Here is a 10,560-nt window from a genome sequence, read left to right on the forward strand (position 1 = left end):
ATATATATATATATATATATATATATACACACACGCATACATAAAAAATATTTTAATATATAAAATAGCAATTATATTTCTTATAAATTAACACAATATATAAACTATATATATTTAAAGACATTACAAGTTAATTAATAATAATAGTTTCATGAATTAATTTAATTAATTATAAGGATTTGTTCTTAATTTTATGAAATTAAAAAAAAAATTTAGGTTCTAAAACTATTCTAATCTCAAAAGCTTTCTTTAAGTATATATATTATAAGTTTATATAAATAAATGTATATATATTTATAATTAATAATTTATAAGTCATAATTTTTGTAATGTTAATACAAAATAAAAGTAAATATATGTATATTAAAAGTACATATATAATAGTAATTATATTCCTTTATAATATGATATAATATTTAAATTATTTAAACATAATTAACAATCTAATAATTTTTTAATTTAAATATATTAATGTCATCATATTAATAATTAGAGTAATCATACTTTTCATATATTTGTTAGGTTTTAATAAAAAAAAATTGCTTGTAAAGTTAATAGAAATTGTAAATTTTTAATTGAATTATTAAAATAATAATAAAATATTTATAAATATTAATCGAATTCGGGTAATGGGTACCCAAGGGGTGGTACCCAAACCCACCCGAACTCGATTCAAGTAGTGAAATTACTACCCGAATCGTACCCGAACCTTTTTATGAAGTACCCTAACTCGGTGTAATCGGGTAGGGTACCCGTTGATATCCATAATCACACAAATCCCAAGTGACGGCTAAAGTAAGTCTAACTTTATTCAAAATCAATTAATATAATTTTGAAAAAATAATCAAAACCTCTGTAACAGATAAATAATATAAATAATTTTTAAGCTTATTCATTATATGTTAAAAACGTAGGTAATTTTTTTACTTATTTTTACATCAATTGTGTTAAAGGTTTTTCAATAACAACTTTTATCTTCATTATTATTTATTTTTTAATTAAGATTTAAAAATTTTTTGTTTTACCTTTATGAGTTTTTACGTCAATTCTTACAGTTTTATATCAAAACTTTTTAATGACAACTTTTAACAATAATTATTTTTATTTTTTTTATTATTTATTTTTAAATTAAAATTTATAAATCGTTAAAAACTTTTAACTCAAAAATATAAATTTAAATGTTTATCTTTCATTAAAATTAGAATTTTATGATTTATTTTACTTATTCCATTAACTCTCATATATTTATGTTAAGATTTTAAATATGCTTATTCCAATCTGTACGAGTTGTTGCATTAATTATTATAGTTTTATCTCAAGTCTTTTCAATGAAAACTTTTAATAATAATTATTTTATCCTTATTATTATCTATTTTTAAATTGAAATTTATAAATTGTTAATTAAATACTTTTAGTTCAAAAAATAATTTTATTTGTTTGTTTTTCAATAAAATTATATTTTTGTGACTTAATTAACCTCTTACACATTTACTTTAAAATTTTAAATATATTTCTTTTACTTTTATGATTTTTTACGTAAATTCTTATAACCTTATATCAAGGTTTTTCAATGATAACTTTTAACAATAATTATTCTTATCTTCATAATTATTTATTTTTAAATTAAAATTTATAAATTGTTAAATAGTTTTAGTCCAATAATATAAATTTAAATATTTATTTTTTATTAAAATTAGAATTTTGTAACTTAATTAACTTGTAACATTAACTCTCACACATTTAAATTAAGATTTTAAATATATTTGTTCTACATCTAAGATTTTGAATTACGATAAAGCTTCTTAATGACAACTTTTAACAATAATTATTTTTATCCTTATTATTATTTATTTTTAAATTAAAATTTATAAATTGTTAATTAAATACTTTTAACTCGAGAATATAAATTTAAATGTTTGTTTTTCATTAAAATTAGATTTTTGTGACTTAATTGACCTGTTACATTAATTCTTGTACATTTACATTAAGATTTTAAATATACTTGTTTCACCTTTATGAATTTTTACGTCAATTCTTATAACTTTACGTCCATTCTTATAACTTTACATCAAGACTTTTTAATGACAACTTTTAACAATAATTATTTTTATCTTTATTATTATTTATTTTTAAATTAAAATTTGTAAATTGTTAAATATTTTTAACCTGAAAATATAAATTTCAATGTTTGTTTTTCATTAAAATTAGAATTTTATGACTTAATTGACTTGTTATATTGTCTCTCACACATTTATGTTAACATTTTAAATATTCTTATTCCACATTTATGAGTTTTTATGTTAATTCTTACAGTTTTACACAAGACTTTTCAATGATAATTTTTAATTATAATTATTTTTATCCTTATTATTCTTTATTTTAAAATTAAAATTTGCATATTGTTAAATACTTTTAGCCTAAAAATAAAAATAAAAATAAAAATATTTATTAAAATTAAAATTAAAATTTTTTGACTTAATTGACTTGTTACATTAACTCTCATACATTTACATTAGATTTTAAATATGCTTGTTCCACTTTTATAAGTTTTTACATCAATTTTTATAACTTTAAATTAAAGCTTTTCAAATGCAATTTTTAAAAATAATTATTTTTATCCTTATTATTATTTATTTTTAAATTAAAATTTACAAGTCGTTAAATACTTTTAGTTTAAGAATATAAATTTAAACGTTTATTTTTCATTAAAATTAGATTTTTATGACTTGATTGACTTATTACGTTATCTCTCATACATTTACATTAAGATTTTAAATATACTTGTTCCATCTTTGTGATTTTTTATGTCAATTCTTATAATTTTATGTCAAGGCTTTTCAGTGACAACTTTTAACAATGATTTTTTTATCCTTATTATTATTTATTTTTAAATTAAAATTTATAAATTGTTAAATACTTTTAACTTGAGAATATAAAGTAAAATATTTGTTTTTCACAAAAATTAGATTTTTTTTTACTCAATTGACATGTACATTAACTCTCACACATTTACGTTAGGGTTTTAAATTTATTTGTTCTACTTTTATAAGTTTTTATGTTAATTCTTACATTTTTACGTTAAGTCTTTCAATGGTAACTTTTAATGATAATTATTTTTATTTTTTTATTATTTATTAGAGAGTCCTCATCTCCTTGGACTTTTTAATTTTTTTAATTTCATTTTTTATTAATCGATTGAATGTGTTTATGGGTTTCTTTATTGGTTTTAAATTCATAGTTGCAATTTAATCTTATAAATTGAATAGTCGTTATCAGTTAGGTGAAAAATGATGACTTTAGTGCACAAGTTGCCCACAAATCCCCCTTGGCTTGCTTTTCCAAGATTAGAGATAATGATATGATGTACTCCTTCTTGTATTTTTGTTTCCATTTATCTTTTTTGAGATACTTTAAAATTGTTTTTTCCTTGTTGATCAATATTTAATATTTTTATATTTTTGGTACTTATTATTAATTTTATTTTACTTTTTTAATATCATAAAAATAGTTTAAATTTTTAATATAAAATAACTAAAGTCTTTTTTTTGAAGAAATTGTAATAAATAGTCATCCTCAAAAGCTCATTTTAGAAATAGCCATGAACGGTTTTTATCCAATTTTAGTCATGAGATGACAAATATACTCTTAAAACTATTTCAAATAAATTATATGCTCTCAATTTTTCTCTCGTGCTAATTGTTTGCTATGCTTCCCATTTTTCTCTCTCACTATTCAACTCTCTCTAATTTTACCACCACCACCATATCTCTGTCTATCTCTCGTCATATCGTCGTCGATTTACAGATCAAAGAGCATGGTATGGAAGATAATAACATATTTTCGAGTTTATTAGTTTACATTCACAAAACTTTCTCTTTATCTATCTCTCGCCATCTGGTCATATCATCATTGATTTACAAATTAAAAAGCATGGTAGGTCAATAACAATATATTCTTGGATTTATTAGTGTTGAGTTTTTCAGTGATTTAAATTTAGTAGAATATGCCTTAGCTTATAACATTAATAGGAAGAAGGAAGCTTTGGCGTGTAATATCTAGTGCTAAAGCTTTTTTGTCCTGAAGTGTAATATCTGATGTTAAAGTTTTGGTCTTGACGTGTAATATCTGGTGTTGAAGCTTTAACCTTAGCATGTAACATTTGTTACTAAAGTTTTGTGTGTAACATCTTCTACTGAAGTATGTAACATCTGCTTTAACTTGTAGTATCGTTTTGTTTTGTTTTGTGCTTTTTTTTTTGTTAATAAGCATAGCATTGAAGTTGTTTCTTTGTATTTCACTACAATAGAGTTAAAACATGTAATAATTTTTTTTTCAATTGTTTTTCACTAGGATATAAATTTTTAAAGTTAACACTTTCACGATAAACATAAAATTTAAAATCAAAAAGGAATTTGACATGAAAATAAAGATATATTAAAAAATTATTCAATATCAACTTTATTGTTGAGATGAAATGGATTTGAACAAAAAAATATTATCTAAACTCTTTTAATTTGGATAATTAGCTTTTGGGTTATTTTATTTATTATATTTCTTGTAATCATAAAAAAAAAACATGCCATGTAATAATTTTTTTTTCAATATGACATTTAACAATACTTTTTTTAACATATGAACTTGATTACGAGAAGGTTTCATTACGTACAATTTTATTCAAAAATCTTTTTTTTGGTTAAAAATAATTAAAATTAAAAAAAAATATTTTCAAAAACACCTTATCTTTAAAGATTAAAAAAAATCATTCTTTTTTTTTTTCTTATTCAGGCTTTAACTTTAAAAAGGTCAAAACTTTTATAATCAAACAAGTCAGAAGGGCAATCGGTTTGAGACTCTCTTGTATGTGCTACTAATTACTTGGTAATAATAATAATTATAATAATTTGGTGTCTATATCAAGTTTGAATTTGAACTCTCAATGGATGTTACATAAAATAAGATATAAATTTGAAGATGGTAGATTTAAATATTCTTAATATTATGATAAAAAAAAAACTTGTATTTTTAATATTTAATAGACCAATAGATGATGATTCTCATAGCTCACATGGGCGGCGAATTCAAACAAAAAATTGCTCCTATTTTACTAAATATTTATATGTTTCCTTAGATTAGATGTGCAATTACAATAAACATGTCGACCTGTCTTAAATAAATTTATTTTATTTTATTTTAAGATTTTCATCTCAATATTTAGATTGTTTAGAATTTAAATAAGGCTTTTCCACAGAATATTCCGTAGTAGTCTAAAACAAGTTTAGAAATGTTGAATCCTTTTGGAGTGATTTGAAGCTAGACATTTTGGCCATATGAATTTATTCCTTTACTTTCTTAAGAAGCGAATCTGATTCTCTCAGGAATAAGTCCTCTTCTGATACCTCTTCATCAAAGGAATCAGCTTGTGTCCTTGCGTCACCATATCTTAAATTGGTTGAAACGGGATCCCTATTATTTGCGTCACCATGCGGTGCAACGTGTCTGTAGTACAACTCCACCGATGAAGCGTCTCACCAACGCCAGTGATTGCTCGTATATACTTAAAAAATATATAGAGAGAGAATAAACTTTTGATCTAGTTTGGTAATCTTTAATTGTATGTCTTGATTATGGTTTATTAATTTCGTGAACTTTTGCTAAAAGTATTTGATCTGATGAATCAATATTTGAAACTTGATTCAACCACAAGTCTCAACTTTCAATATTAATTTTATTCTAATTGAAATATTAGTTTTAATTTAGTTTTGCCTGCTTACACTAAAGGAGGGTTTGGTAGTTTATTAAGAATGTAATTATTGATAATGTAATTAGTGAAAAGATAATTTTATAGTTTTTAACATAACATAAAAAAAATTAGAATTGTAAGAAATATGATCGTAAATTTGATTTGGAATCACTTTATTAAAAATATAGTATAAATTTATAAAATTAATTTTATGGATGAAAATATAAAATTGAATGAGTTTATATTTTTTAATATAAATTTTTAATTTTTTAAATTTTATTTATTAAAATAATAAATAATAACATGACAAAAATAATATAATATTTGAATGTTAGTTATTTAAATATTAAAATATATGAAATTATTACATATTTATTTTTAGAGAATTAATTAAATTTTAAAGATTAAATTAATTAATTTAAATTATTTTATAAAAATATTAGTTAATTAATTTAAAATAATTTATCGATTAATATTGAAATTGTAGCATGGTTACCTTTTCTTCAAGTTATATCTGGGTATCAAGTTCCCACACAATCCACAACTTTCTTTCTTTTTTATTTTTTCATGTTTTGCTCTTATTTCTTCCTGCACCCATCGTCGTCCTCGATGGACTCAAGGCTCTTCTTCTTTTCTTCTCTTTCTGGTTTGCTCTCCTTCCCCTGACTCCCATCACCAGATTCAAATCACCCCTCTCCTCCCAAAAAAGGTTCAGCTTGAAGGACTTTTTGTCATTTCGGTCCACTTTCCTTTGTTCTAGTCATGGGAAAATAACAACATTCCCTCTAACAAGGGAATCACGGTTGTTGCCCGCTGACATCCACGAAAAATACATTCTCAACAATTTAACATACCAAATGGCACAAAATCTTTCCCACTAATTAAAATTTTTGTAAAGTGATTCATTTTCTACGTACCAAACGCCTCCCAAGCATCTTAACAAAGAATGGCCTGAGTTGGAAACTCTTCTGACCATTCTTTATCAGTGTTCAACTGATGTCCGTCCCGAATGTACATTTTGACTAACACAAAGCCTTAGTGGAATATTTATGCCATTCCCGAAAGGAACAATTTAGTGGCTTGAAAACCTTCCTTTTCGGACAGCATGAATATTAGTTGAAAAACATCAGAGCATTTAACAATTCGAATTCGAAATATTTTCTTTCCAAATTTATACTTTAAAATAAAATCAATTAAGAAATCAATAATAATAGGAGAGAGCTACTTTTTCAATATCTCTGCTACAATCCAATATAGAAACCTATATAATTTTAATTTCATATTAAATCTTGGGGGTCGGCACTAGTCTTTGTTCAGTTAGGTCAGGCTTGGAGTTGTTGTCTGCCTAGATATTGTATAGAAGATAAATACATTAAGAAAGATAATGACTTCAAGAACCATACTCATCAACCCATGAGCCTACAAGAGGAGAGAGGACCTCATATTTCTCAAGGTCTTTTTCATCATCACAAGTCAAAATCATGTTATGCTTGTATTGTACGGTCTCAAGAAATGTTTTATTCCTTGATGATAAATGAAAATTCTATCTTATCTTTCAATAAAAAAAAATCATATTATGTTTAATAAAATGAAAATGACTTTTCAGCCACAAAAAATTAATACAAATGACTGTTTAACGTATTGTAATCTTCTCAAATCATTCTATACTTTATGAGACGGGATCATATCTGCAATGTATAAACACCCAAATATACATGTGAAATCTTTATCATAATTGGAAAGAAAAGCATTTTTTTATTAAGTTAGGTAAAGCAGCTGGCATTAGGTTGAAGAGACTTTGTTTAGTGATTAATGTAAACTATTTGCAAACAACCAAGTATACATATGAAATCTTGATTATAATTTTAAGTATTAAAGACACAAAAAAAAAAAACTATTGCTATAAGATGTTGAGAAAGATATTTGCAATGTGCAAATTTAACTTGTGAAATGTGGCATGCACCATTTATTGCAATATCATGTTAGAGAACGAGTACCATCAGCCTTATCTGTCAAGTACCTGATAAGAAGCGAGTAAACAGACAAGAAGAAAGAAGCAGGAAGCTTCGACCATTAACATCAAGCACTTGTAAAGACCGAATTTCTCTTTCTCACAAATGAAAGAAAATGACAAGGAACACTAACTTGTTCAAATAGCAAGAACTGAATCATGGGTTTTGGTTATATGATCAGGGTTGCACGGACATATAGTGGAGTGGTGTTAAATGACACTATTGAAATGTTAAAAATTCTTATTAATTATATTATTTATATTAGAGTTTTATATAATTAATAATATTAATGAACTCATTAATTTTTTTACAATTTTGTAGATAATGAGGTCAAAGACTCTAAATCGAAATAAATTTAATTATAACACTATTTAGAAAAATTTTGAATCTATATTATCCGCCTGGTATATAATGAATTTTTTATACTTGTACATTGAGACAAGACAATGGCTAATGCTCGGTATTGGTGGGAAATTGGGAAAGGTCAAGGCTCAATCCTCGTTGCCCTAGGAATAAAAAAAAAGGGCAAAGAATAGCATTGACCTTGGATGCTGGGCCTCAAAGATAAACCTTAACAATAGACGAAGATGGACTGATTGTTTGTTGGTTTTGTTATGGTGAGAGGGCCTTGGCAATCTTTGATTTCATGTCCTTTACTACTCTTTTGTTCACACCCACTTGCCTGTTTGGTTCAAGACGACTTTGTTTGGTTTAGATTGGGTTTCGGATACTGATATTTATTGGGTTTGTATCTTTTGTTGGACTTTTCTTCATCTTTATCTTTTGCTTGTATTGGGTTTGTATATTGCAAAATTTTGGATTTGTCAAATATAATTACTTGGATGGATATTTCATTAATTTATCATAAGAATTACAATGGGAGCTCATAACAGATACACTTTAATCAATCTCAATAAAATTGAATCACCCTATCACATTATACATGTAAGAAAGGCCTCGTTAAAAAACTTGGTTTGGCATGTCCATTGTATCCCTAGAATAGCTGTTCTGCATCCAAGCCCTTTGCAACTTGCGTTATCATCTGAGCAGCTGCATCACACTCTCATTGGGCAATATTCCAAAGACCTGCAACTTATTTCCTCTAAAGCCATTAAATAGTCTTCCACAATATTTCCTAGAGCTCCACTATATTTCTTGTGATTAACTTATCCAACCACTGTCTGGTTGTCAATATTGACTTCAAGCTCTATATTTTCTTCAATGTAGCACTGTACACAGACCAGGTTAAAGCTAATAACTCAGCTTCATCTGCACACGAACCTAACTGAAGCCTTTTGATACCAGTTAATCGTATCTTGCCCGTTGGTCCTCTAATAATCAATCTTGCTCCTATCTGCTGAACTCCATCTGTCTTGAAGACTGCAGCATCAGTGTTAAGTTTCCAACCACTAGGACATCTCCATCTTGAATGTTTTTCGATCCCTGCATCGACCCTTCTTATGTAGCACCATGTCCTACCCCAAATTGATGACAGCCAACGGATCCAAATGCTAGTTTTTAAATATGAGTAGGTTTCTGGCTTTACATAATGCCCACATAATACCTGTTATGTCTTCCAATTCGTTTTTAGTAACCCTGTTCTGAATTTCCCTAAACCAGTCCTCAACGGTCATGAACATTAAATCCATATTTCGAAGACCCCATCTGGATGCTAGCCATATTGTTCGAGCGAAAAGGTAGCCCACTGTAGATAATTGATTTTAATTAATACCTATTTTCTAAAGAATTGTTTTACAGCATAATATTATACAGAGAATAATAAAAATAATTAAAACAAGTGAAGCACTTCGCGCAAAACAACTAAAATAATCAGAGTACTATTTTACATGGAACAACTAATACAAGTAGAATAACTACTTTTCGTAGAATAACCACTTTACATAAATGAGAGTGAAAGCAACTTGGAATAAGTAGCAGGGTTTATAGGTTGTTTTAATCTTAGGATGTTCTGGAGAGTTTGGCTTAGTGGCTCAGATGTGAAGATAGTTAAGAGATCTTCCTCTTAACTTTTTTTGAAGTACAAGTATTTTCCCTTTTACCTTGTTCTTGTGTACCCATTCACGTACACATTCTTCTCTTGTACCTATTCACGTACAATTTCTTCTCTTGTATCTGTTTACGTACCGCTTCTTCTCTTGTACCTTTTCATATATACCTCTTTTCTATTACCTTCTACTCGAGAACAAGTCTTATTACACGTAATTACATCAATGGTCACATAATGAGTTTTTAACCGTTGCTCGATATTAACTCTCAGTAATAGTTACCAACATTAAAGTTCTTTTTAATAATGTCATTCATTAAATGCATTAAAACCTTTTCTTGTAATCGTCACTTTTTGCACTATATATACAGCCGTCCCAATTTATTCGAGACTTTCTCTTCCTTCCATAGATAACACATTCTCTTCTAAAGCTTCTCTATAATTTTCTGCTACTTCTTATGGCACGTTTGGTTTGCGGAATAGACAGGAATAGAATAGAATATAATAGTTATTACTTGAAAATAGAATGAAGTGAGAATATAATAGAATAAGTATTACGTAGTTTGGTATGATGAATGTAATAGAGTATAAATAATTATTATGACTTATTATAGTGTTTGGTTGGTAACAATAACTTTGGAATAAGAAAGGAATAGAAAATAAAAAGACAAAAATACCTTTTATTATATATATAATTATTTATTTTTATTTTATTTTTTAAATATTAATAATTTATAATTAATTAAAATATTAATAATTAATAATTTAAATATCAATATTTTAGTATAATTTAATTATTAATA

At 25.7% G+C, this 10,560-nt stretch overlaps 1 protein-coding gene across 1 annotated transcript in view; it reads right to left on the reverse strand.

Annotated features, from left to right (window-relative positions):
* LOC18609964 (sodium/hydrogen exchanger 8) overlaps positions 1-10,560 on the reverse strand; it is a 29,562-nt gene that overhangs the window by 18,258 nt on the left and 744 nt on the right. The window lies entirely within an intron of this gene.

Source organism: Theobroma cacao, chromosome 2, assembly GCF_000208745.1.
Source record: "Theobroma cacao cultivar B97-61/B2 chromosome 2, Criollo_cocoa_genome_V2, whole genome shotgun sequence".
NCBI classification, from domain to species: Eukaryota; Viridiplantae; Streptophyta; class Magnoliopsida; order Malvales; family Malvaceae; genus Theobroma; species Theobroma cacao.